A 27842-nucleotide genomic window follows, 5' to 3' on the forward strand; every position below is an offset into this window, starting at 1 on the left:
AACCAGAATAGTTTGTAAGCATGCATACTCTTAATTGATGACTTATCATCATGATGCCATGGAAAGCAAGAAAACAAAAACCTATTTCCTCATTAAAAAGCAAAGGGCATGAAATAATCCATTGGTTTTGCCAATTAGCAGGTGATTTCACTTGTCAAGGCAGAGCAGAAGATAAGAAAGGAAAATGCAAAATGACCTTTCCATTAGCAAGCATCTAATGACATATGGGATAAAGAGGTAGTTTGGGGTTGTTGCTTTGTCCAGGAAATTTAGAAGGAGAAAAAAGGTTTTATCCATTTTTTTCCTTTTAATTTTAAGTTCTGTCATTCTGATTTCAATTATTTTCTATTTGCTTTAGAAAATTCTCATTTTTTTCTCTTTTTATTGTCATCTTTACCACTCATTTCACTGCATTTCTTTCCTGCTCTCTCTACACTTTGACATATGGTTTTAAAAACCACAGCATTTTTAAAACAGAGAATGTATGATGATTAAAATAACTTTACTTTCAACCCCTTTAACATACTGTAATACGCCATCTGAGGAGATTGGCAGGCTTCTTCCTCACTTTTCCTTTATGCATTCCCACATAAGCTGTCAATCCTGACAATCAAGGCTCAGACATACAAAATGCAAAAATCTAAGGGGGAAAAATATCTTCTTCCAGCCAATAATGCCAATCTCTGCTCCTAGGAGAGCATATTACTATAGCAACAACCAGATGGCAAACTGCAGGGGATTTCTGAGGATCTGCCCTTTACCTCCTGACCCCAAAGCAAAGGACTGTTGAACATGCCCCACTGGGAGACACCAAGCTCCTAGCATCACTGAACAGCTAGGTTCTCCTTCCTTCCTGCAGGTTCCAAAACCAAAAACTTCCAAAATTATGGTCTGCACCCAGAGGACACCCTCAGAACCATGACACCTATTTATTCCTTAGGAAGAACTGTAAAATTTAAGCCATTCTTAAATGCTCCAAAGTTGAGATATTTGTTGACACAAATCCATATAAGCTAATGCCTTCAGGAACAGTTTCATTTCGTCTGGAATCGTGACATGTATGCAAAGAGACACCTGGTGGACAAGCATGGTAGTACACTAATTAAGCTTGAGACCAAATGGTTGTCTCCCTAATAGGACGTTCTTTTGATTTCAAAAGAGCATTTCTTAAACTATTAGAATGATAAACACAGAAATCTAAGTTTTATGAACAATATTTTGTATTTATCTATATAGGAAGTTTTTGCTATTTTTAATTAAGACAATCTACTGCAAAAAAATCCTGAGAACTGACGCAAAAATTACCACATAGATTATAACTGGCCAGCTGTTAGAGTTCATCTTTCTCTGAACGTGTGCTTTTTGTTTCCATCCCTTTGTAGACCTTGTGTATGAGGTTTTCTGTTTGTGTTTGAGTTGTTTTATTCTTACTTTTAAAAAGAGCCGAAGTGGGGTGGGCCGCGGTGGCTCAGCGGGCAAGAGGGCTTGCCTGCCATGCCGGAGGACCCCGGTTCGATTCCCGGCCCCAGCCCATGTAAAAAAAAAAAAAAACAAACAAACAAAAAATAATAAAATAAAAAAAAAAAAGAGCCGAAGACTCTTTTTTCCAACCAGCTTCCTGTGGTCCACCCACTTTCTCAGCCATACCTCCCCACTCGCTGTTTTATACCCACCTCCTTACCTTCAACTTAAAAGGCTCAGCCAGTTTCATTTGCTGCCTGAGATAACTTCACCTAACGTCAAAAGTAAAAGTCTGTTATCACAAAATAAAGGGATTTATCTGTTTTTTTCTTTACCCCACTTTACTGAAATTTGGTTATGTCAAAAGTTTAGGTTAGAAATAGCTTCTTAATTAAATAGATCTGTTTCTTTGCAATTTATATGATGGACCTAAGGGGTTCACACTCATTGCATCTGGGATCTAAAAGAGGAAGACATGCTCTAAGCGGAAGCCAGGCGCCCTTTGAAAAGTACAGACACTGTGAAACCGCCTTGCTGTAAAAAGTGAAAGCTGTGTGGATAGGCCCTAGAGAACTGAGAGAAGCTAAGGAACATCAAAACTCCAGATCTGTGAGTGGAAAAGTGACCCTGGAAGTCCAAAGTTCCTCCAATCCAGCCAGCCCAATTGCAGCCACTTAGGTCAGAGATGAGCTGCTGAACCAAGCCCTTCCCAAATTCCACCATCTTTAATAAATAAAGAGGTTCTTTCTTTCTCCATCACACATTTGATGGTGAAATGTAAAAAGCATCTCGTTTGACATTAGGAATAAGGCAAAGATGTTCATTACGATTCAACAACATTTATTAGAAGTACTCACCAAAAATGCAGTAAAAGTCATAATGATTAAAAAGTGAGAAATTAAGAGTGTCAACAGCTTCAGATGATATGCACTTTCATGTGGAAAATAATCTACAGATAAATTATTAAAATGCACAAGTGGGTATAGAAAGATTGCTGTGCACAAAATTAATATATAAATTAACAGCATTTCAATATACCAACAACAGATAGTTTGAAAATAATTTTTTAGGAAGCTATAGATATAGCAACATCACAGAATTTCAAATGCAATAGAATGAATCCAGCAAAAGATCTGCAAGACCTCTAAGAAATCTATAAACATTATTAAAAGAAACAAAAGGCTATCTAAATAAAAGGACATGTCATATTCTTTAATTGGGAGATTCAATATTGTAATAATGACTATGGTTATTGCTTTTTGTTTGCTGCTATTTTTATTATTCTGAGATAAGGAGGATATTACCATGTGTTTTATTCTAGAACTTATTACATTGCCTGACATATTAGGTCTACACTCTATTTGTAATTGACTGTTTTTTGCTTTTAAACATTTAATAATTGCCAAAGTAAGTAAGAGGTTTACTATAATAATTAGTTCTTACAGCATCTTGACCTTTTGTATCCATTCTTTTTTACTCCATAGTTAAAACTTAGAATCACAACATCATCAAGATCAATTTTTACTAAAGCCACTAATAGGTACTTTTTAAAATCCCAGGATCTGGAACAAGTACTAGGGAATAAACAACAAACATAACAGTATATAGGGCTCTGATGTGTATTATATTGAACAACTTTTCATTTGTCTCATTAAAACTATTTTTTATCCAATTTAGACTAAGATTATAGAAAAATATGGCATCTGTCCTATAAGTGGGTTCATAAAATGTGAGTGGTTGTACTTCGGAATATTGTTTGCATCATCTTCCATGCATATTACATAAATATAGATGTTGTGAATTTCCTCCCTAAGAGGTTGCCAGCTGATGTTCCAAGTTTACAAGAGAAACACATGGAAACCTTGTCCCTGTAATAGTCCTGTCATTAATAAAAACATGACATATTCGTATGTGTGCCGGTTTGAAAGGATTATGTACCCTAGAAAAGCCATTTTAATCCTGAACCATCTTGTGGAGGCAGCCTTTTCTTTTAAACCCTATTCAGTACTGTAGGTTGGAAACTTGCTTAGATAGATTATCTCCACAGGGATGTGACACGCCCAGTTGTGGATATTAACCTTTGATTAGAGGGAGATGTGACTCCAACCATTTCAAATGGGTCTTGATTGGTTTACTGGAGTCCTTTAAAGGGGAAACATTTTGGAAAGAGTTTCAGAGCCACTGAGCCACGAGAGACATGAGAGCCCACGCAGCCAGAGACCTTTGGAGATGAACAAGGAAAACGCCCCGGGGGGAGCTTCATGAAACAAGGAGCCTAGAGAGAAAGTTAGCAGATGTCCCATGTTTGCCATGTGCTTTTCCAGTGAGCGAGAAACCCTGAACTTCATCGGCCTTTCTTGAGTGAAGGTAACCTCTTGTGGGTGCCTTAATTTGGGCATTTTTATAGACTTGCTTTAATTGGGACATTTTCATGGACTTAGAACTGTAAACTTGCAGCTTAATAAATTTCTCCTTTTAAAAGCCTTTCTCTTTCTGGTATATCGCATTCCAGCAGCTAGCAAACTAGAACAGTATGCTAAATGGATTATAAAGAAATAGCATAACGTGCAATTAAAATAGAGAAAAAATTAAGTCGGATCCTTCCAGGCACAAATGTGTATTTAAAAATTTCATAGTAGGGTGGGCCGCGGTGGCTCAGCGGGCAAAGTGCTTGCCTGCTATGCCGAAGGACCTCGGTTCGATTCCCGGCCCCAGCCCATGTAACAAAAACGGAAAAACAAAAATACAATAAAGCAAGAAAATGTTTGGAAATGTTTCCCTTTCTTCCTTCCTTCCTTCCTTCTATCCTTCCTTCCTTCTCTCTGTCTTTCCTTTAAAAAAAAAAAAAAAAAAAAAAAAAAAAAAAAAAAAAAATTTCATAGTAAACAAGTATCTAAGTGCGGATTTTCCCATATTTCCAAATAAGATGATGTTGAGAATGTTGAACATATCTTATAATTAACTCTTCCATTTCACCTCCTTTTTTGTAAATATGGTTGCAATTACTGAATTGCAGACCTCCTCTTTTCAAAGATTCTCCCCTCTTAACACACACCTCTTCCTGCAATGAGTGGAGACAATTTGACATACTAAGGCAGGGTCACCCAGGAAGATACTGGGTTGGAAGGCATAACCTCCCCACTGCCTTCCCACTTTTTTTTTGGTTTGAGGTTTTAATGTTAATATATAAAGTCCTATAAGGTTGTAAAATAATGTTTGAAAAAATAAGGTAGCTTTATGGCGTAAAAACATTTAAAAAAAAAACTTAGTCCAAGGTTATGGTTTCCTGTCCTCATCTGCTGTTACTAGCTGTCAACATCCCTTTTAGAGATCAGTTTTTCCTTCTTAAGGACACCTGCACGTGCTCTGCGGCTACCGAGGTACGGTTTACAATGGAAACATTTAACACTGGCCAACAAGAGGTCCACTGTTCTTGCACGTGCCTGACATGCTGAGCCATTTCTGGTGTTTCCTGCACCTGTGGGCAGATCTTGGCCAGGCACTCCTGGCACTCATCATCACAGTCACGCCTGCCTTTGTCACGACTCTCATAACACTCATGCTGAGTGTAGCACTTTGTCAAAGAAGGGACACCAGTGTTAAGGTGAACACCAAAGAGTGGAGAGCCACATCCAGTCCGTGGGGGCTGTCAGAACCGTAGCGCAGGAAAAGCTTAGATCCGCCGGCTGCACTTGTATTGGCAGGGCCGGTCCTCGCCTCCACCGAGCTCCGAGCTCCGAGGCGGCATTCGTGCACGTGTCTACCTTTAGAGCGGGATGGTCTTGGGGTGGTGAAAGGGCGGAGAGACCTTCCGGTGCGTGGTCTGGGCTTCCCCAGGGCGCCTGAGAGCGGCTGCCAGGAGGAGGGGCAAGACCAGCAGGAAGGTGAGCTCGGGCCGCGGAGGCTCAGCCATCCGCGGAGACTCAGCCATCCGCGGAGACTCAGCCATCCGCACAGTGCTGGTGGGCCGGGCCTCGGAGGCTGCTGTGCCCCCAAGGAGCCCCCTGAGCGTGTAGGCAGCGACACGACCCCCGGGTTAGCTGATTTTTTATTATGGTTTCAAGTAAGGGTCAGGTTTCATTTCTTAAAATGATAACCAATCGTTTCAGTACTGTGTATTGAAAATATTGGCGTTTCTTCAAGCTATAATCATAAAGGAAAGCTCCATAAATTGGAACACATTAAGATTAAGAATTTCCTAATCCCTCTAGCTTCCTATATTCTGGAGCAGTTAGAAGGAAAAATATAAGAGGATCGTATGGTAACCCATGACAAACCCTGGGATCTGTCCTATAACCATTTTTTGAAGAGTGCTTTGAAAACTATTGCATTTTTATTTCTTTGCTTTGTATTTTTGTTATACTATAAATTTTTAAAAAGTTTAAAAAGATTAAGAATTTCCATTCACCAAAAAACATTAAAGCAAGTCAATATACGAGAAAATATATATATGCAATACACATAATCTACACAAGGTTATGTCCAGAATATATAAAGAGCTCTTACAAATCAATAAGAAGCAGGCTGAAAGCCAGAGGAAAAAAATGAGAGAAGACTCAAACAGGCATTTCACAAAGAAGATAATTAGCTAATACACATATGAAAAGGTGCTTCACCTCATAAACATTCAGGGAAATGTAAAAGTAAAACTGCAATGAAATACCATTAACCATCAACCAAAATAGCTTTAAAAAACTGACAACACCAAATGATGACAAGGTTGCAGAGCCAGTGAGCACTCTCAAATTGCTGGTGCAGTGAGGCTTTTGAGGCAACCCCTATGGAGAACTGTTTGGCAATATCTGCTAAAATCTAAACATAGTCCATGACCCATCAATTTTACTCCTGTGTGACATACAACAGAGATGTATGCATGTATGCAATAAAAACATGTATAAGAATTTTCTAGCAGTTTTACTAATAATAGTCAAAACATGCACACAACCCAAATGTCCATGAGGAAAGTGGATACATAAATTGTGGTATAGTCATACAAAGAAATACTACTTAGCAATAAAAATGGATAAAATTTCTCATACACACAGCCACATTACCTTGAGAGAAAGAAGCCAGATGTGAAAGAAAATAAATAGTATGATTCTAGTTATATAAAATAATAAATCAAGCAAAACTGGATTATCATGTTCAGGGAAGCATACTTGGGTCATAACGTTATAAAGGAGACCAAAGAAATAGTTACCACAAATGATAGAAGATCAGTTACCTTTGGGGGAGGGGTTGAAGGGGTTATTTATTGGAAGGTGCGCAGGAGAAGATTTTTGAGTCCCAACAGTATTCTATTTCTTAACTCCATTGATAGCTACATGGGTTGAGCCTTTGTGATAAATCATCAAGCAATCCAAATTTGTTTTTTGCTCTCCTCTGAATATATTTCAAAATGAAAGTTTCTGGCAATGTTATCTGAAAAAAAAAACACAGAAAATTAAAAATTAAAAGATGGGAAAATATATACAAGCAGACATTAGTCAAAAGAAAACTGGTAGGCGGGCCACAGCGGCTCAGCAGGCAGAGTTCTCGCCTGCCATGCAGGAGACCTGGTGTCTGACCATGCAAAGAAAATAGAAAAGAAAAGAAAGAAAACTGGTGACACTCTTAATATCTGAAAATACAAAATCCATGGTAAAAATTATACATTTACAATAGAGAGAGAAATATATTATTTAAAGGGAAAATAAAGCCACAAATATAGCCTTCATAATCATAAAATTATAGCCTCAAAATTCATAAGCAACCATGACTCACAGAAATGGAAAAAGAAACAACTTGTCAATTGTAGCTGGAGGGTGTAACACCCACTCTCAGAACCTGACAGGTAAGCAGACAATAGAGGCAGATGGTCCAAGCAACACACAGGTCATAAGTACATTTTGACTATTGAATACACAGAACTCTATGCTCAAGAAACAGAATGCCCATTCATTTCCAGCACACCAGGTATATTTTCAAACACTGGTAATGTACCAGACCTGCAACAGAAGCCTTGAGAAACTCCACAAAATCAATTAGTACAGATAGTGTTATCTTGTACTAATGCATTAATTATAGAAACTAATAATGAAAGCACAGCATTAAAAATTCCATATGTCTGAAAACTAAATCACACCACTTAAACAACAATCTTCTGATTAAAAATGAAATCAAACATGAAATACTTAAAATTTACTCACATTGAAAATACTACCTGTCAAAAATTTTAGGAGCACAATTAAAGAATTCTTGGAGGACATTTTATACTTTAAATGTATTTTTCAGAAGCAAGAAAGAATGAAAAGAAATAAGCTAGGGGTTTTAACTCAGGGAATTAGAAAAATAGCAAAAGAGCAAACCCAAGGAAAGAAATAAAAGTCAGTCAGAGATCAATGAAACAGAAAAATACAGAGAAGATTAACAAAACCAAAAACTGGTTCTTTGGGGGGAAAAAGTAATAAAATAGATCTCCAGTGAGACTGCCAGAAATGGGGGTAGGCGTGGAGGGGTGGGGGTAGAGAGTGCTGGACACAAGTAGAAACTTCTAAGGGTAGAGAATTCCAGAGAGGAAGAAGAGCCGATGCAATGGCCCTGACTTGAGAAAGCGTCTGGCATGTGTAAGGTACAGTAGAGGAGGCTAGTATAGCGATGCTGAGTGAGCAAGGGGAGGAGGTGAGACCAGAGGGTTCCAGAGGCTGTGCTCCTTTAGGCTACAATTGAAGACATCAGCTTTACTTGAAACAGAGACAGGGTTTCAATCTGACAGGTGCAGTCATGGTTCTGGCTCCCACACTAAGAAAACAAAAAAGAAGCAAGGGACCAGTTAAGTAGCTAATGCAACACTCCAGAGAAGATAATAGCTTGGACCAGCGAGATAGCAGTGGAGGTAGTAAGAAGAAGATGGAACATCTACTTGCCTCCTTTGCCTCATGACTGGTTCAGGAAAGAATACATGAACCAATTCAGGCTATTCAGTAAATTCTGTTTGAAACATTGGAAAAGAGACTTGTCCTTTTTTCTCCGGGTTATTTAGCCATGAATACAATGCAAACCTGGAATTAGCAATGGGCATCTTGATTCTCTGGTGGAGAGAACAGATGGAGAATGAAATCTAACAGAAGGAAGCAGAGCCCAGAGAGAAGACAACAAGATCTTCACGTGCTGCAAAATAATGAGCCAGACAAATTTCAAAAGAAGTACACCTAAATATGTCTTGTGAAATTTCAAAATTTCAAAGACATAGAAACAGTCAAAAGGTTTACAGGGAGTGGGGAAAAGGATGGTCTACAAAGAAATAAAAATAGGAATGACATCAGATTTCCCATGAGCAACTTGAGATAATAAAGGCCATTGCAGGAATGCCTTTCAGGTTTTGAGTAAAAATAAATTTCTGCACAGGATCCAGTTAAACACACAATCATGTATGAGGGCCAAATAAAGACACTTGCAGACACATTTATTCTTGTGTACCCTATGTTAAAATATTCCTTGATAAAACACGTCAACAAACTAAAAAAATAAGAAAGAAAAGATGGAAAGCATAAGATAAATAAGGGAAAGAACATATGATTAATATTTAAGAAGATCTGAGTACATACTCAGTAAATGGAAAAAAAACAAAGAAAATTCAAAATACATTAAATACAAGCTATTGAAATTGTTTCAAGTATAGCTTAATATTCCTAGTTTGATATCCCTTAAAATGTTTTAGCAATCAATCTTCACTGTACTGGAATTACATTTAACTTTGAGGTATGGTTTTATTGAAAAGAAAAACAAATAACAAAATACTATTAACACAAATAAAGTCTGTAGACACACTCAGGTATAATAAATGAGAGTCAAAATATTACTAGACATTTTTCTGTTATTGATTATATCTACGACTTCACAAATTCCTCCTCTATAATCCTTGTTTTATTTATTCTTACCTCAAGTCAGTAAGTAAAAATATGTCAAGTGTGTGAAGTTAATTTTTAAAAACATTTAAAATAACTTACATGCATGGTAAAATGTAAGGAATTATATATGTAACCTATTTAGGAAAAAGGAAAGGTTTTTTACATAGATGCCTAATACAGGGATTTTCCAGTAAATTCAAGGAAAAAGCTCTTGATGCTTACTATGTCTAGTTCTCTCCTCTGAGGTCCACAGGAAGACCTCCCAGCCTCAGGCAATTAGGGGAAGACACAACTAGGTCTGGCCACTGGGCTCTGGGTGAAAGAACTAAAAAAAATGGAGGGATGCAGGAGTGTTACACTCTCTTTCCTGGCCTGGCAAACCCTGAGGTCACCATAAGATGGTGGCACTTCTGTCAGCTAGCATCCTTGAGAGACTGGCCATATGGACCCCCTTTTTGTAGTAGGAATAAGAAATAGAAATTTGCTGTTTTAAGCCACTGAGGTTTCAGGGTAAATTTGCTGTTGCAGCAGAGTGTTAAGTGGCCTTTGTGCCACAGTAATTAACAAGTCCTTTCCAAATGTTAAAATTTTCCTTTGTAAAATAAACTGAAACATATCCAAGGCAATCATTCTTTTTAGAATACTTTAGTTGGAAGGTGATCTTATTAGGAAAGTCATTGATATCTCTTCTGAGGACAATAATCAAAGGGGAAGTGAAACATCTGGCAACAAGAAACTCTGCTCTTGGAGTAAAGTTATTCCTCTCCTCTCCTCTCCCTTTTCCTTACTGTCTACAAAGATTAAATGCAGGATTCTTTTTCTTGGAAAGTGCTCTATTAATTTGTAGAAATGACCTCAAAAGATTTTGAGATTTTCAGCTACTACCACATCACTCTTGGAATTGTATACTGTCCCTTAGAAAGCTACATCCATATTTTTGAACTACATATTAAGAGAACAAAAACATTATTTACCAGAAAAGTAATAGTTCAAATGTTAATCCACCCCCATCTAGATTATTTGAAAAGTTTGCATATTTTGTTTTCAAAGACTAACTTCCATATAGGTATTTCTTCAACAAGCCAATTCTCTCTTTGTAATCAAGTTTTCTCTACTCCCGTTCACACTGGTATATACATTGAGCAAAATAAACTGCAAACCTTTCAGGAAGAAAACATATAGTCATCCATCCCTACATTACCAGGATGCGAGATTTTAGCATAGAATTTATTTTAAAACAAGCCAAGAAATCTGTGGAGTCCAAGTTTCTTTCCCTTTGGAGGTATGAGACTTGGCCATGAAAGTTTCTGTTCTGGAAAAAGTCCACTGACACCCTGAATCACCTGGTAATATAAGTCAACGTTGAGTAGGTCTTAGAACATAATTCTCAAAGGCACCGAGGAAAAAAAAAAAAAAGAAAGAAAAATATAACCTTGTGCTCAAAATGCATTCACATTAAAAAGTCACAATATTCACTGCCCAACAGGAATGTGTCAAAATAATTAGACAAGAATTCTGTACTTGGGCGGGCCACGGTGGCTCAGCAGGTAAGAATGCTTGCCTGCCATGCCCAGGTTCAATTCCCGGTGCCTGCCCATGTGAAAAAAAATAATAATAATAATTCTGTACTTAACAACTCTGTGCAGAATTCAAAATAACCACGGAGCTAGAAATTTAGGCACATGTGAGGGAGAACGAAATATGAACCTTTTGCTCCCACTACACACACAGGACTTGGAACTATGCCTACAATATACCATATGATATATATTCAATATATAAACAAGAGTCCTTCACTATTGCTTAATGAGTTCTGCTAAAGATGAAAGCTATCAATATACTTTCACATCAAGTTGGAGAACGTTTTGTTATCCTAGTAGCTGGAGCTCAAGATTTTCTCTTAGGTAAACATCTGACTTTGCTACGAAAATCCCATAACAAGCCCCTTTTTACAATAAAATCTGACATCCAGAAGTGCTTGAATATTTGTAGAAAGACCTGCATGAAGCAATGGAAGGAATCTTCTTCTGCACCAAAGTCAGGGAGGGGAAGATGAACAGGAAAATGAGAGCTGGGCCTGCAAAATGAAGGAAAGCGTGTGATAGAAGTGATTCTCTCAGTGTTTTGTATAAGTAAAAGCAGTGAAAGTATGCACCAGCTTTATGAGATACTATTACTAAGGCCATTTAACAAGTAAGGAAAATGAGACACAGAAAGGTTAAGTAAATTACCCAATTTACTTGCTGCTAATAGCAAGTGCTAGTGATGAGATTCAAACTGAGGCAATCTGGCTTCAAAGCCTGCCCCATTAACCACTGTGCTATGTTTGGGGTAATGTTCAAGGGGAGAATTTCTATAGCACATAATAAGATTCAAATGATCTAATTTGGTCATCGGTAGCCTAGTCAGGTATTATCTTATATAAGAAATATAAGGTTTTATATACAACCAAAGCAGAGTTTCCTTATAGAAGATCTTATTCTAATACAGGCTGGCATTTTTCTAGATAACCTTTCAGAACGGGGCACCCCTTCATTTGAAGGCCAGAAGCATTTTGAAAAAAAAAAAAAAGGATAACTTTTGAAGATGGTGAAATCTACCCATTTTCAGTCAGTACCTTGGGCTGGATTAACCAGTTCTGTAAATCATCTAGCTATCAGTAAGAAAAATTATCACTTCAAATTCATCAACAATACATATGAAAAAGGCATTCTTTACCATGGAAGACAATGTAAACACTTGTTGATTAACTCACAATCTGTCACACCAGTAAATGTTTATCTTTAGTACACACACGTAGAAACAATGAGATTTGTTAACTAGGGGACAGAAAAAGAGGAGGGCAATAGTCACCAAAAAGTGTGATGGTGATGAATGGGTCATGAGAAATAACATTCCGAACATGTAACAATGTAATTGGAAGTGGTAAAATTCATGCACTGGGGAGAATAGCAATTATTATTATTAACATTGCTGTTATTACTGCTATTATCATAGTGCAGTACATAGAAAATAACAGCATTTAAATTAACACATTAATATTTTCAGAAAAAAATGACCAAGATTCCAGTTATAGTGATAGAGTCACAAAAGATTGTGCCCTTGAGATAGAGCTGTGAAAAGAATGCTTCCCTAGCAAATTTAGGATTGTTTCCTCTTTAAAAAGAATGACACCAAAGAGGAGATGGGTGTCCCAGTCAAGAGCTGAGACACAGAGTTCTTTTTAAATCATTTTATAAATAGAAAAGTCAAAGGCATAAAAAGAACCATTACAACTATATTCACAGAACTCCAGTCTTGTCTAGGTCATTATGAATGAACTTTAATGGCGGGAATATCTTAAGATTGTTTTATTTTTATTTTATAATCATTAAATATAAACAAACATACTGTCTTTCTTGTCAACAAATTTAGATCAGTAGATGGTCCTTGACAATATAGGATAGGGAATGCAATTAGTTGATGTTCTTGGAGAGGTTGGCCCCTCTGGGTTTCAGGATTTGTCTGGCCTGGGAACTCTCTGAAGGTTATACATTTCAGGAAAGTAAACTTAGTGCATGAAACGCTTATAGAGTCTCAGTTAGACCCCTAAGTGTTCTTAAGAGTTAACAATAATGATGTTGGTTGGGGTTTGGCAAACTATGGCAATCAGCAATATGAAGTTTGAATGAGAGGAGCCTCCAGAACAGCCTCTCCATTCCATTTGAACTCTCTTTGCCGCTGATACCTTGTTATTTAACACTTCTTTTGGTCAGAAAGGCACTGTTGATTCTATGCAGAGCCAGGCTTCTCCCTGGAAGTCATGACCCATGTGAAGACTCTATTTTATAAGCTACACTGTGTTGAGCTGCCAAAATATAAAGTGAATGCTTTAGAAATGGACCATTTACTGATCTAAATTTGTTTAAAAAACAGTTATTTGTCAAGGCTGTTAACTTCCATCTACAGAAATCTGGGCCTAGGGATAAACAAATCTAGGCAATTCTAATTTGGGTCACAAATTAGCAAAGTGAAGTACAAGAAGTTTTCAATTGCATCCCAATGCCAAGAACTGCTATGCGCTGCCTACCTCTGGTTCTGTCACTCCTGATCTGTAGAAGAAAGAGACAAGATTGTCAACAGATTGCTGTCTGGACTCAGCTGACTAAGAGGAAATCAGAATCCTACACAGCAATCCCAAAAGAGGCAAGAGAATAAGTTGGTTACCATGATTACTTCCCGGTTTCTATTCTGAAGAATGAGATAAAAAGTTCTATCTCACAGTAAAGCAGAAGGCCTGAGCAGTAGATAGCATGGTTCTGTCTTCCCTTCCCACAGCCTGTAATTGAAGATTTTTCTAAAAAATAAAATGAAATAATGTTTTAACCCTGCTGAACATACCCCCCCCCCCCAACCAAGATACATTTTTCAAGGTATTTTTAAATACCTTGAATGATGTACACATGACTTCAGACCATCTATCTGGTTTTCCTCACATTTCACCAGTGGGAAAATCTTTCAAATTAATAATAATAATCCCACTTATTTTCTATTCCACCAGTTAAAAAATAGATTCTTCTTTTTTAAACCTATATATTATATCTCACAACAAAATAAGATGGTAGAAAAACATGATCTGTAAAAGGTCTACTAGAGGGCCTGTGTTTTAATAATTAAGTTGCTTTGAGTATTTTTACATTTTTTTTGCATTTTTCCCCAACTTTTTATTTTAGAAACTTTCAAAACTAAAGAAAAGTTGCAGGAATAGTTCACAATACCTGGATAGGCTTCACCTAGATTCAAGAATTAATAACATTTTCTCACATTTGCTTTATCTTTCTGTATATATAACCATTTTGCCGAGAATTTCAGAGTTAGCTGTAGACACACAGACATTTGATCCCTAAATAACATGTATCTCCTAACAATATCCTACCATGAAATTATCCTACCATAATTACACAATAATGATCACATTTGGAAATTTAAAATAAACAAAATACAGTATTTTGCATTTCCCTGCATACAAATGCAGTTCAAATTTCCCCAACTGTCCAATAACGCCCTTTTCAGTTTGGGGGATTTATCATTTTATTTTAAATCCAGTTCACCATTGCATATACTGTCATGACTTTATAATCTCCTTTTCTGTTTTGAGAGTGACATTTCTGTAGAATCCAGGCCAGCTGTTTGCATAATGTCCCTCAATTTGAATTTGCCCAATGGTCACCTCACAACTGGACTCAGATTAAACAGTTTTTGGCAGCGGTACCCACAGGTGATATTGGTGGGCTTTGCTTCTTTGTAAACTTTAGGAAAAGCACACAATAGTTAGATTAATATTTTCTTTCAATCTCTCAGTAATATTCAGTAATTGCTTCCTGTAGTAATAAGTAAATTTAGTATCAGTTTGCAATTTACAAAATGCTTTTCGACACGGATTAATTTATCCAGTTTGCACAACAGCCCCATGAGATAAGTATTTTTTTCATCATCTTTTCCTTTGGAATGGAAAATTTTCCAAGTTTTATTGCCAGTAAGATTACCTCTGTGACCTAAATTTAAGAATAGAAACACTGTTAATATCACACTAGAGTGAGAAACTGTCTATCTCATGTCATATAAAACTAGTCATTGTTACCTCTTCTGCACCCTTCTTTCCGTTGTCTAAACTCTGTGCTTCATAGTCCTTATTTTGCTATGTTAAATTACAAGATAGCTTGTGAGCATGCTTTATCTAAACATCTTCCATCTGTTAATTTGAAATTGTAAGAGATAAGCCAGAAACAATTTAAAAATAAATGAGTATTCACTGGATTGAATATCAAGAATTTGGCTTTTATTCCTGTTTATATCTTCTGCATTTGGTTCAACTAGTAATACCCCCAGCTCTTCTTCCCTTCTCTCCAGAACAAGATTGTATGTCACTTCCTTCTACTTCCCAGTGTGGTGAAAGCAGCAACATTGTTTCGTGATGTAACAATCAGCGTTTTTACAATAACTTCTTAGCATATTAAATTAAGGTTTTCTCCTGTTCCTTCTGCCCCCTGGGCCTCACAATCCCAGAATTGTTAAATTTAAGGTCAAGGGGAGAAACTTTTGGGAATCTGTAACCTGGGTCACAGCCATAATAGGACTCTCTAAGCAGACATTCCAGCCAGGAAGAGTGCAAGAAGTTTGTCCCATCCTATATGTTAAGGGTACTGAGGGGTAAAGGCCGGACAATATTGGCAGCAACACTGAAATTTAAAAAGCAATACCACCAATGCGCCCGTAAGGGTGGCTGCAGTTGCTTATCTGGGTGGTATTCAGACCCAGACAAACGACCAAAATCATTTTAAGTTTAGAAAGATCTTGAAGAAACAGGGTACTATTTTCCACTGATAAAACCTCTTTACCACCTCCAGAAAGAGTGAGGCTGAGCTGACAGATCAAAATCCACTTATTCCTTCACCCATGCACAATTCTCCTAACACTTACTGATTTGAATAGCTCATTTCTAACTAAAAGGACTAATTTTAAATGCCTGAATGGGTGTGATATTACTGTCCTTGTCTAGTGCCCGATTTCATAAAGAAGCAGAGATAAAATGTTGAAAATACCCAAAGAAGGAACAGAATTTTCTTTTCAACTTTCACAGAGTTCCATGAGCATGACATTAATTTCTTTTGAATTGGCATATTATGAACCCCCTTTAAAGAGAAATCTATGCTTTAATCCTAGGAAAACCATTATTCTAATCTTTTTCTTCATATGAATTCCTTTTCTAGGCCAAATACAGCAAAGAAAACTGCATTTGATCACTATGTCTCAAATATATAACTTTTGGCAAGACAGACAGAGGGGTGAGAAATGTTTCACCTATGATGTCTTTAATAGAACATGCATCCTTCACTTCTTCCCTCTAATCCTCAGCAGACTCCTATTCTATTCAAATAACAATAGGAGAGGCTGCCTGCAGTTAATTTAATCACTATAATTTCCTAAGAAATAAAGACTGATGTCTATTGAAAATTATTTCTATGATGTCTTGGAAAATTAGTTCAAAACCATTAAAATTACTACTTTCAATAATATATTAACCTCCACAAAGTGTTATTAGCTATTCTCACAATCTTCCTAAATTAAAGAATGACATAAGTGCCCAATTTTTTAGAGTAGAAATTCAAATTTAAGACACCATGATTAATTTTAAACTTTGCTCAAGTTCAACCTACTTAAAGTTTAATCTAAGCCTTTTCCCATAAATTCGAGAAACAATTTCTTTGCTAAAAAAAAGAATTATATTATTGTACCACTAAAATCAAACTCTGTAACCACTTGCAAAACTTCTAAAGATGGCCAGGGAAAAGGAATCTCACAAACACAATGATAAAATCAATAATAATAACCAACACTTATTAAGCTCTGATTATTATTTAATTTGTGCCAGTCCTCTAATAAATGCTGTACTTCTACTAATGATTCAGTTTTCACTATAGCCGTATGACATTAGCCCTGCCTTTATTTCCATTTTATGCCCGGTAGTCTCTTCTCCAGCTGGCATCCTCTGCACTATGCAGAACTCTTACTTCACTGCTCAAGTGGCTGCCTGTGCACTGGCAACCTCCTCTGAATCCACCCTTCATGTGTTTCTGACCATTACTTTGATGAGGGCTTTCTACAGTAATATAATCTCTCCTTTGAACATAGTTATCTCCTTCCAGGGACCAGACAAGTTCTAGAGGATTTCAGGGGCAGGAAACAAGGGAGGGCCGACACTCCAGACTTCTTCACGCATTTTGGCTTTGCCAGGCATCCCGCTTCTCTCCCTCCAGTACAGCTCAGTTGAGGACACTCAATCCACCAGAAAAACTTGTGCATGTCTAAACCACAACCATAGAAAGTTTAGTTTCTTTACCCCATTGCTCTTGGACCCCACACAATACACTTAGCTGTCTCTGAGTCCCCAACTTTCTGCAAGAGTTCAGCAGTTCCCTGAGAACTCCCTCTGATGGCCAGGAGGTGACTCTGCCTTGTGCACACACAGAGGTCATTCAGCAATTGGCTGATTTTGCAGTTCAGGTTAAAAGACTTTCTTCCCTGACACTTTCAAATACTGTGTTCCAAATTATTAGCTATAAAGGGAACCAAAATGCATGACACTTAGTTTTGATTTCTTAATGTACCGTGAACTTTGTATTTATTTGATGAGAATGAAGTGAAGTACAGGCAGAATAAACAGAAAGGAAAGGGGCGGGGGGGAGACGAAGAGAGAAGAGTCCTTTGGGATCGGCAATTTCAATGGCATATTATTGGAGGATTTTTTCCTGTGCCCGGAGTTGGGGAGAGGGTTGCCTTAAGAGCCCCTAGAGGAGACAGGAGAATGCTCACAACCAGCGTTATTTCTCATTTGCCATTCCCTGCTGTGCTTCCATCAGAAGCCAATATCATATCTTTTAACCTCTTTAGCCGAACTTAAAGCTCTACCATACTCCTTGGAAAATCCAGGGGATAAAGATTCATTTGTATCAACTACCAATGCCCAAGAAAAATTCTCTGCCCAAGTGTGCAAACCACATATAATTGGTAACATAAAGATCAATAGTTTAGAGTAAAGGTGAAGGAATAGTAAAGTGACAGGGGTTGACAGGAACCCTGGGAATCAAGGAGGAAGGGTGGGTGATAAGCAGATCCTAAATGCATATTATGCAATGAAGATGCCCCTTCTCTCCTTATTTGATCCAAAGTCACTGTGATTCTAATTGTTTGATCCTTCTTCCATAGTAGGTGCTTGGATAGCCAGTCACCTGATTTGCCACCCCAAGCAAAATCATATCTTTAGGCCCAAGGTTGGTATGGACATCCGACAACAGCATGCACTGCTGAGCACTGGATGGGTCCAATGGTTTCAGGACCCACTGGCCATTTGCTTACCCTAAGCATGTCTCTGCCACAAAGTACAGCATCTACTGTCCTTTTATAGAAAATAAAGTTGGTTGATATTATTAAAGTATATATTTGCATTGCTTAAGCTTAAAATCCTCAGAGAGAAAATTTAATAAATAAAACAAAAATGAGTCCAAATCCGCAAATCCAGAAACACCCACTGTTAACCCATTGTGTCATTTCCTGTTCCACTTTCTTCTATTCATTTGAAAATCTGTAACATCACCAGGAGTGTTCAGTACAGACAGTTTTGTTGTCTACAAGGCCTAAAATTAGAGCTTTCCATTGAAGGGGATTACAGCTAAAATATGAGCCACTTGACAAGAGACGTTTAGATCCTTTAATCGCAGCAGAGTTTACTCTGTTAACTGTATCAGGCATGGATGAGATTTTGCACAGCACCCTAATGAGCTTTTTTCTGCTCTGAAGAGCACTCTTTTCTTTCCTCAGTTGCTGAGTACAAGCTCCTGAGGTGCAGATAAATGTAAAAGTCCACATGTATATTTTCAATGTCTGACAACCAGCACAAAAAAAAGCACAGAAGTACTTTTCAGAACAAAACCAGTAACTTGTTTCAAGACTCAATTATTGGGGCAATCTCAAATTTTCATTGTTTGACATTTCCATGTTCTTTTAGGAGAAAGCTATGTAAATGGCAGAGTATAAATCATACTCTCGTCTAGGCTTTATGATTCACATGAAAATTGTTGAACTCATAGTTCACTGTTAGTAGGAAAATAGAGGATTCAGGATCGTCCAACTCAGTTTTAGAAAAGTATAAAAAAACTTTTGTTAGAGGACAAAATTTGAGGACACATTAGAAAATATAATTATCTTTCATCTTCCCATCCCTTTAATTTAACATTTTTCCAAACCCCAAAGTTTTGTAGAGCTGCTTTGTAACGAGCTTCTTAATAATAACTTAAACTTAAGCCAGAGGCATTATGCCTTAACTTTCCAAGCATTTCATGAATTATTATAGTCAATTATGTAACCTCAGATCAATAGGGCATTTTTATTTTATTCACACAAGAAACAGATTGTGCTAAGCGAATTCAATTGAAAAATGATGCAAACTCAAAGAAAGCAAAGGAAATGGAGAACAATGTTCCATTAAAGAATGAAGAACTCTTAAGCGTCTCTTCTCTTTTCAACAGAGCATGTGTAATTCCTATAAGCTTACCAATACTTCTCTATCTCTCTCTATCTCTCTGTCTGTCTGTCTCTCTCTCTCTCTCTCTCTCTCTCTCTCTCTCTCTCTGTCTCTCTCTCTCTCACACACACACACACACGCACACAAAGAATCAAGGGAAGAAGGAACACCTACCTAGCACCTCCCTAACCCCTGCACATCTAGCCCTCACTCAGGTCACTGCCTAGAAAGAATCAGTGCAAAGTGCATCTCATGAATCCCTTTTTTAGCATGGCCAGAAAGGGGAAGGCCTCTCCAAGTCCTTGTAATGCAAGGATCCTGACCTCAGACTGCTTCTTTTCCTTTGGAGAAAGCCCACAGTCATCTTCCTCCAAACGTGTACTGTGCATTAAAGTATTCAGCTGTACACACTGACTAGTTTTCCAATTCTTTCATGCGCCTGAGTTCCCTGTGGCTGATTCAAGAACCTTCACGGCATTAGGACCTTGGCTGAGGTCTCAATTTCTCAGAGAACTCCTGGGGCTCTTCAGCTTCAGCTTGGTGACCACGAAGGGACTCAATAGCACCTCCTACAGGTAAGAATATTGTTAGGTTTCTTAGTCGTTTTCTCTCCTCTAGTCACAGAACATAATCTCAGCACTCGTTTGGTCATGGCTCTCCTTCTCCTGAGAGGTTGGTGGAGGACCAGTTCCTTGCATCATGCAGATTCAAGATTTAAACAAGCAATGGTTGATGCCATTTGGGACTTCACTGGAGGAGCTCTCCGGAATCATGCAAGAGTTTGCTGGCCTGTCTATGTGCTATGCCTGAATCTCTCTTTACCGTTTTTGCACTCTATGATACCTTGATATTTTCTGAATTCTACTACCTAAAGCCTTGATTTTGTAATTGCTATAAATAAGCCTGGACATTGGAAAGAAACAGTTTCTGCAACTTCCCTGGACTGGCAGAAGGGTATTCTTAGGAAAAAGGAAGGGATCTTTTCTAATCCTCTGATTAGAGATCTAACAGTTAAAGGCAGTTAAAGGAAGGGTATAGGAACTCTCACAGACCAGGTTCCATTCTTTTGGTCTCACTTATCCCTGCCCTCAGGGCCTTTTAAGAGATTCACCAAATATGAATGAACCAGGGTTCCAGGCAGAAAGATGGGGCTATGGGCGTGGTTTAAAATTTTAAGTCAAAGTACAAGGAAAGTCAGTCACCTAATAGGTTGCCACTGTCCCATGAATAACTCTGTAAGAGGCTGGCTCTGCTGTCACAGGACAGAATGTTTTTACCCCAGGTCATGGATGTTGTATTTACAAGGTTTAAATAATCTTTTCAATAGATGGATGCTTCTTTAGGCACCCCTTACTTTGCCACTGGGATTTACAGTCAAGTCAGTGACCTAATTTATAATTCACATTCATATGGCATCAGACTTTCACCTCTCATGAGGCACCATCCCTCCGTAACCTTCTATACCGTCTAAAGAAGTACCCAAATATCTTTAAAAACTCCCTTCAGGAACAAGTTCTCTGCCAATGCTAAGGACTTTCCTATCCTGTGCTTACCTACTTATAAGCCCTGAAGACACCTGGGCAAGAGTGGATCTCTTGGTACGGTCAAACCAATCCAGGATGCTAGGTGTAGGACTAGGCCCAAGTCTTAAGCATCTTGTAGAGATTCAGTTGGGAGCCATCCATGAAGACTTTCACTTCTCCTTAATTTCACTTTTTCTTAATTTTTATCCTTCTCTCCTATTCTCCCTCTCATAGGCAGAGACATAACCAGCAGAACAGTAAAATTCTTCTATTCCCATCAACTCTGCCCTTAGATGTCTCCTGAAACACTGGGACACTTTCCAACAAGATGGCCTAGGGAAAAAAAAACGTCTTCTGCAATATAGCCTAGCCCCAATATAAACTAGTCTCTATGACCAATTTAACCCAGTGGAAATAGAAGCTAAGATGATTTTCAAAAAATTCCAGGCAAGTTTGCCAAAGAATTTCAGCCCCTTTCACTCTTTGAGCCTAACCTGGGGAGACATCTATATCATGTCTACCTGCTGTACTCCAGAAGAAAAACTCCATGTATGGACAGAAGCCCAAATCCATGCAGATGGCAGCAGCCCAGCCAAATCAGTATCCAGTAAGAACTACTGCAGTCCCTAATAATGACCCCAATGGGAACTACCAACAAAGACAAGCAGATTTAAGACATTGCTTTAGTTTGTTAATGCTGCTGGAAATGCGATATACCAGGAATGGGTTGGCTTTTATAAAGGGAATTTATTAAGTTTACAAGTTTACATTTATAAGGCCATAAAAATGTCCAAATTAAGGCATCCAGGGAAAGATACCTTGACTTAAGAAAGGCCGATGGGTCCAGAACACCTCAGTCAACTGGGAAGGCAGGCGCGTGATTGCTTCTGTTAGTCCTTTGGCTTCTGGTTTCAAACAGCTTCCCAAGGGGTGTGTTCTTTCTGCATCACCAAATGTCTTTGCCTGTGTTGGCTTTTTTCCAAAATGGTTCCCTCTTAAATGGCTCCAGTAAGCAGATTAAGACCCACCTTGAATGTGTGGAGACACATTTCCATGGAAACCACCAAATCAAAAGGTCTCACCCACAATTGGTGGGTCACATCTACATGGAAACAACTTGATCAAAAGGCTCCACCCTGAACAATAGGTCTGGCCCCACAAGACTGAAAGAGGACCAAAAGAACATGGCTTCTCTGGGGTACTCAATAACCTCAAACCAGCACAGACACCAAGACCATATGACTGCCTGTCTTGTAGCAGGAATGAAAAACACCATTAAACCAGGAAATTATGATCAAATTAGAGGAATAACCCAGGAAAAGATGAAAACTCTCCTCTATTCCAGAGATACTTAGCAGAAGCTTTCAAGAAATATACCAACATAGACCCTAACTCCCAGGAAGGGCCAATTTTATTAAGGACTCACTTTATTAGTGAATCATGCCCAGATATTTGGAGGAAATTGCAAAAAAAAGAAAATGGCTATGGGACCACAATCCCCCTTTAATAATATGTGAGACACTGCCTTTAGTGTTTTCAATAATAGAGACAGAGCTGAAGAACTAGAGAAGATTCAGTGGAATCAGCAACAAGAGAAGAAACAGGTTCATTTAATAGTAGTCACTGTGGCACCCTGTGCCCTCAGGGCAACCCTGAAGGCCAAAAGGGATAGAAAACCAGCTGTTTCAAATGTGGTAAATTGGGACATTGGAGAAAGAGTGTCCTGGCCTAGACAAGCCACCAAGACCTTGTTCTCAATGCAAAAAGAAAGGCCACTGGAAAAGGGACTGTCCCCAACTCCAAAGGGAGAATGGAGGAGATCCTGCACCAGTGATGACCTTGAGTGAGGAATGAAGGGTCCTGAGGTTCCATTAGTCTCCCATTTCACAGCTGGTCAAAACCATGGAGGGGCCTCAGGTTACTCTTGATGTAGCAGGTAAGATTATTAACTAATTAATTAATACAGGAGCCATTTACTCTGTTCTTAACCATCACGCGAAATTTGTCTTCAAAAACTTGCACCATGGTGGAAGCTGACAGGAACCCAAAGACCCATTGGTTCACACCACCCTTTATTGTAAATGGAGGGACAGTCTCATTCATAAGACATGAGTTCCTAGTAGTCCCTAGGTGCCCAGCCCTCTACTAAGTAAAGACCTCTTACAATATACATCCTCTACCTTTCTTTCTCTCACATGCAGAGCTCATCCTTACTTTAGGGTGGTACACTGTGCAGTTAATTTCTTTATCCTGCTAGATATGTGTCCCTCATTGTGGGTAGTCTTCGGTGTGGCCTACTAATATGAAACTCTGGGCCTCTGCTCACCTATTTAAACTACAAGTATACTTTTTAAATCACGGAGGCTGAAGACCCCCACCCCTCTCACCATAGTATGTGACAAAGAGCACATGCTCATTATCTCTAAGTTCCCTAGGAATATTCCACTCCCCCAAAAAGAGTCATTCCCAGGGGTAGCTACACAGTTCTGCCAGGGTCAGCCAGGGTAAAAATGTAAATTCCCTGTTATTTTTAGACTTTGTCCAATGCTTAGGTCAAACTCTATGACCACCTGACAGGAACACCAGGAATAGTGTGAGATTAAAATTGAAGTATCATGTTCAATTCTAATGACAACTCCTTAAGGCCCTATATTTCAGCATTCAGTGGAGCACACATAACCCAAAAAATGAATCTAACTCTGGATACCCACATCAGCAACCAGTGGCACATCATCTAGACCAAGCACTGTGCCTTGACAGCATGAGTCATGGTAAAGATTGGATGTCCTTGTAAGACCTCAACAGACAACCAAGGGGTTACACTAAAACAAGAAAGATGCAAAAACCCCATATCCTCCTGGAAGAATCACTCAGTATAATAGCTAGAGAATTCCGCTCCCATTATAGCCAGGACAGTGCCCCTCTGGCAGCAGGAAGCAGTTACAGAAAACTGACCTTCTCCCTTCAACACCCCTTAAGATTAAGGGACGGACTTCTCTGAGTGGGGAATGAAGCAGGTTATATAGAGGAGAAGGATGGGGGAAGTGACTCTAAGACAAAAGTTCCTTTTTGCAGGCACACACTATGCAGCCCCCCCACACCTAGCCCTCACTCAAGTCCATGCCTAAAAAGAACCAATGAAAAGTGTATCTTATCAATCCCTTATTATCATAGCCAGAGAGACAAGTGTCTCTCCAAGTCCTTGTAATGCAAGGGCCCTAACCTCAGACTGCTTCTCCTCTGGAGAATGCCCACATTCATCTTCCTTTGTGCATGTACTTTCACTATGCATTAAAGTTTTTAGCTGTACATGATGACTAAAGTTCTTTCCTGTGGCTGAGTTAAGAATCTTCATGACATCAGCCCCTGGTCAGGGTCTAGACTTCTCCAAGAATTGCCATGGCTCTCTAGCATTCAGCTGAGAACACCCAGGGCCTTCTGGCCTCTGGCCAAGAACTCCTGGGGTTTTCTGGCATTGAGCTTATTAAACTACTTGGTTGTACACACTGACTAGTCTTTGAATTCTTTCTTGTGACCGAGTCAAGAACCCTCACAGCACCAGCCCTTGGATGAAGTCTTGATTTCTCCAAGAACTCCTAGGGCTATCCAGCTGCATTCTGATTCCCCAATTGAGCCTTGCCTTGGAAAATATCTATTTTCAACTTATTTGAATATAGGTATTCAGAAAAATGGCTTTTTTTTTCCTTTAACCAATAAGCAAAGTCGGCTTGCCCCACTCCCCTACCCCCAAACAGAGTCAAGCACAGAAGCATGCTTCTTATGGGCTTTGAAAGGACAGACATTTCATATTTCTTAACAACTTGCTCTTATTTTGGATGAAATAGACAGATACTCTCTGACAGATAATAAAAGATAAGAATTTTCGTTTTGAAAACACCAGCTTTTATTGTTATGAGCTAGGAGTGGCTTTAATGGAGAAGTTGCCTTGATACTTAATCATTGTGAAGAAGGGTATTTTCTCTTCCTAGATACCAAAACAAATACCACACAGTGGGTGGCTTAAAAAGAGGTATCTATTAGTTCATGGTTGCAGAGGTTAGAAGGCTTGCTTCTTCCCAGAGTTAGGATCTTCTGGCTGGCAATCAATCTTTGGAGTTCCTTGGCTTTTCTGTCCATGTGGCAATGCACACGGTGTTATCTTTTCCTCTTTCAGATTTTGTTGACTTCCAACTTCTGGTTGCTTCCCATGGTTTATCTCTCCATCTGACTTTCATTATGTTTATAAAGGGCTACAGTAATTCATATTGAAATCCAATCATATTAATCTGGATTAATACAGATTGGGGCCACATCTTAACTAAGTAACATCTTGAGGAGATCTTATTTATAATGGGTCCACACCCACCAGAATGTGGCTCAAGATGAAGAACATATCTAAACTAGAACACATAATTCACTCCATCACAAAGAGTTACACATCAATTCTTCCAAATCCAAAGTAATCATTTCTGTTAGACTTAGTCCACATTTAACTGGTTTATAATCAATATATTTACAATTAACTCTTCTACTTATGAAAACATACGTTTTGCAGGCAATTAGCTTGGCATATGAACACAGGAAATTATATTCATCACTATTAAAAAAAGTCTGTGTGTCCAGCCTATACCCACCACCCACTGCTCCTGCCCAGCTCCCACCTGCAGCCATACCTGCCACCAGCTCAGAGCTGCTGTGCACAGCCCCTCAGGAGAAACCTGCAGAATAGGGGGTGGACTTGGGGGAACCCACTGCACAGGAGCCCAAGTTGTGGCATCTTAGGGAGCTGCAGGATCTGGGGCAGATCAAGTACATCCTTCACTGTGGCTTCAGGAAGGAGGACCGCAGTAACACCAGCATACTGTCCATGTTCAGCCAACCAGCATAGTGTCCAAGTGCACTACAGCCTGAATTGCCTCTGCTGACCGCCAAACATGTATTCTTAAAGGATTTTTTGAAGGAGTTGTAGTTTATCAAGGATCCAAAAACGCTAAAGAACTCTCTTCCGAGGTAGTGAAAATCTGGGACACTAATGGATCTTGTGAACTTCTGGATGGCCTGAGATTCTCCACCAGAGAAAGAGACTTGGGCCTAGGTTATGGCTTTCAGTGGAGGCATTTTGGGGCAGAAGACAAAGATATGAATTCACTAAAGCAAAAAATGTTTATTTGTTACAAAATTTAGATTTTGACTAGAGCATTTCCTAATATAACTTATGTAGATAGTTTGACTGAATGTCATAAGTACTTGGAATCTCAGGTAGGACATGAGATTTTGTTGGTTTGTCCAGAGTGATGCCCCAGTGAATCCCAGAGTGATTTGATCAGTGACTGGAAAAGTATTTGCAAGACCCCTTTGGGGAATGGTGAGAGTGGAGAGAAATTCAACTTCCCCAAGTTGAATTCTTGATATTCTCACACACAGTGTGGACAACCAAAGCTATAGGCTGAGCCCCCAGTCTTGGGGTTTGTTCATATGAAACTTAGCCCCGCCAAGGATAGGTCAAGTCTACTTAAAATTTAGGCCTAAGAGTCACCCCCAAGAGAGCCTCTTTTGTTGCTCAGATGTGGCCTCTCTCTCCAGCCAACATGACGAACAGTCTCACCACCCTCACCCTCTCTGCGTGGGACATGACTCCCAGGGGTGTGGACCTTCCTGGCAACGTGGGACAGAGATCCTGGAATGAGCTGAGACTCAGCATCAAGGGATTGAGAAAAACCCTAGAATGAGCTGAGAATTAACATTAAGGGATTGAGAGAAACTTATCGACCAAAGGGAGAAGAGTGAAATGAGACTAAGTGTCAATGGCTAAGAGATTCCAAACAGAGTTGAGAGGTGATCCTGGAGGTTATTCTTATGCATTAAGTAGATAGCACCTTGTTGTTCAAGATGTAGCAGAGAGGCTGGAGGAAACTGACTGAAAATGTAGAGCTGTGTTCCAGTAGCCATGTTTCTTGATGATGATTGAACAATGATATAGCTTTCATAATGAGACTCTGTGAATGTGAAAACCTTGTGTCTAATGCTCCTTTTAGCTACTATATCAACAAAAGAGTAGAACATATGGAATAAAAATAAATAATAGGGGGAACAAATGTTAAAATAAATTTAGTTTGAAGTGCTAGTGGTAAATGAAAGTGAGGGGTAAGGGGTATGGTATGTATAATCTTTTTTTTTCTCTGTTATGGTTTTATTTCTTTTTCTGTTGTCTTTTTATTTCTTTTTCTAAATCGATGCAAATGTTCTAAGAAATGATGAATATGCAACTATGTGATAATATTAAGAATTTCTAATTGTATATGTAGAATGGAATGATATCTTAATGTTTTGTTTGTTAATTTTTTTTAATTAATAAAAAAAGTTAAAAAGAAAAAAAACAAGATATGAATTCAGATTATTCAGGCCAAGGAGTAGAACGTCTACAAAAGGTGAATGACACAAACAAATCCAACTTCAGTGACAGAAGAATCATCATGCGTGTTTGAAATCCAAAAGATCTTCCTTTGATGGCACTGCTGTCATGGCACACCCTCTTCCAGTTCTACATGGGCCAGAGCAAGCTCTCATGTCAGTGGTACTAGTGGCTGGGAGACATGGGCCTTGGAGTGCTTTTCAATGTCACCACCTACACCCTGCTCACCGATATGATTGCACATATCAGAGGCCTGAAGTCAGGTGACTTTGCACATACTTTGGACTATACACATATTTACCTGAATCAATATAGGCACTGGAAATTCAGCATCAATGAAAACCAAAGCTTTTCCCAAGCTCAAAATTATTAAAAAAAAGCCAAAACAATTGACATTTTCAATTGAAGACTTTCAGATTGAAGGGTACAATCCTTATCCAATTATTAAATTGGAAATGTCTGTCTAGGAGGCTTTTAACAGAATTGTTTCAAGGGTA

General features: G+C 38.7%; 1 protein-coding gene and 1 pseudogene across 4 annotated transcripts in view; one reads left to right on the forward strand and one right to left on the reverse strand.

The window, feature by feature from the left end:
* The window catches only part of IPCEF1 (interaction protein for cytohesin exchange factors 1), a 184578-nt gene that overhangs the window by 100575 nt on the left and 56161 nt on the right, over positions 1-27842 (reverse strand). For all 4 annotated transcript variants that reach the window (XM_077149321.1, XM_077149318.1, XM_077149319.1 and 1 more), the window contains one exon: positions 6686-6882. The gene's annotated coding sequence lies outside the window, so the exon portion shown is untranslated. The remainder of the gene's footprint in view (positions 1-6685; positions 6883-27842) is intronic.
* Positions 1057-27812, forward strand: LOC143657606 (thymidylate synthase-like; annotated as a pseudogene).

The sequence above is a fragment of the Tamandua tetradactyla genome, chromosome 2 (assembly GCF_023851605.1).
Source record: "Tamandua tetradactyla isolate mTamTet1 chromosome 2, mTamTet1.pri, whole genome shotgun sequence".
NCBI lineage: Eukaryota > Metazoa > Chordata > Mammalia > Pilosa > Myrmecophagidae > Tamandua > Tamandua tetradactyla.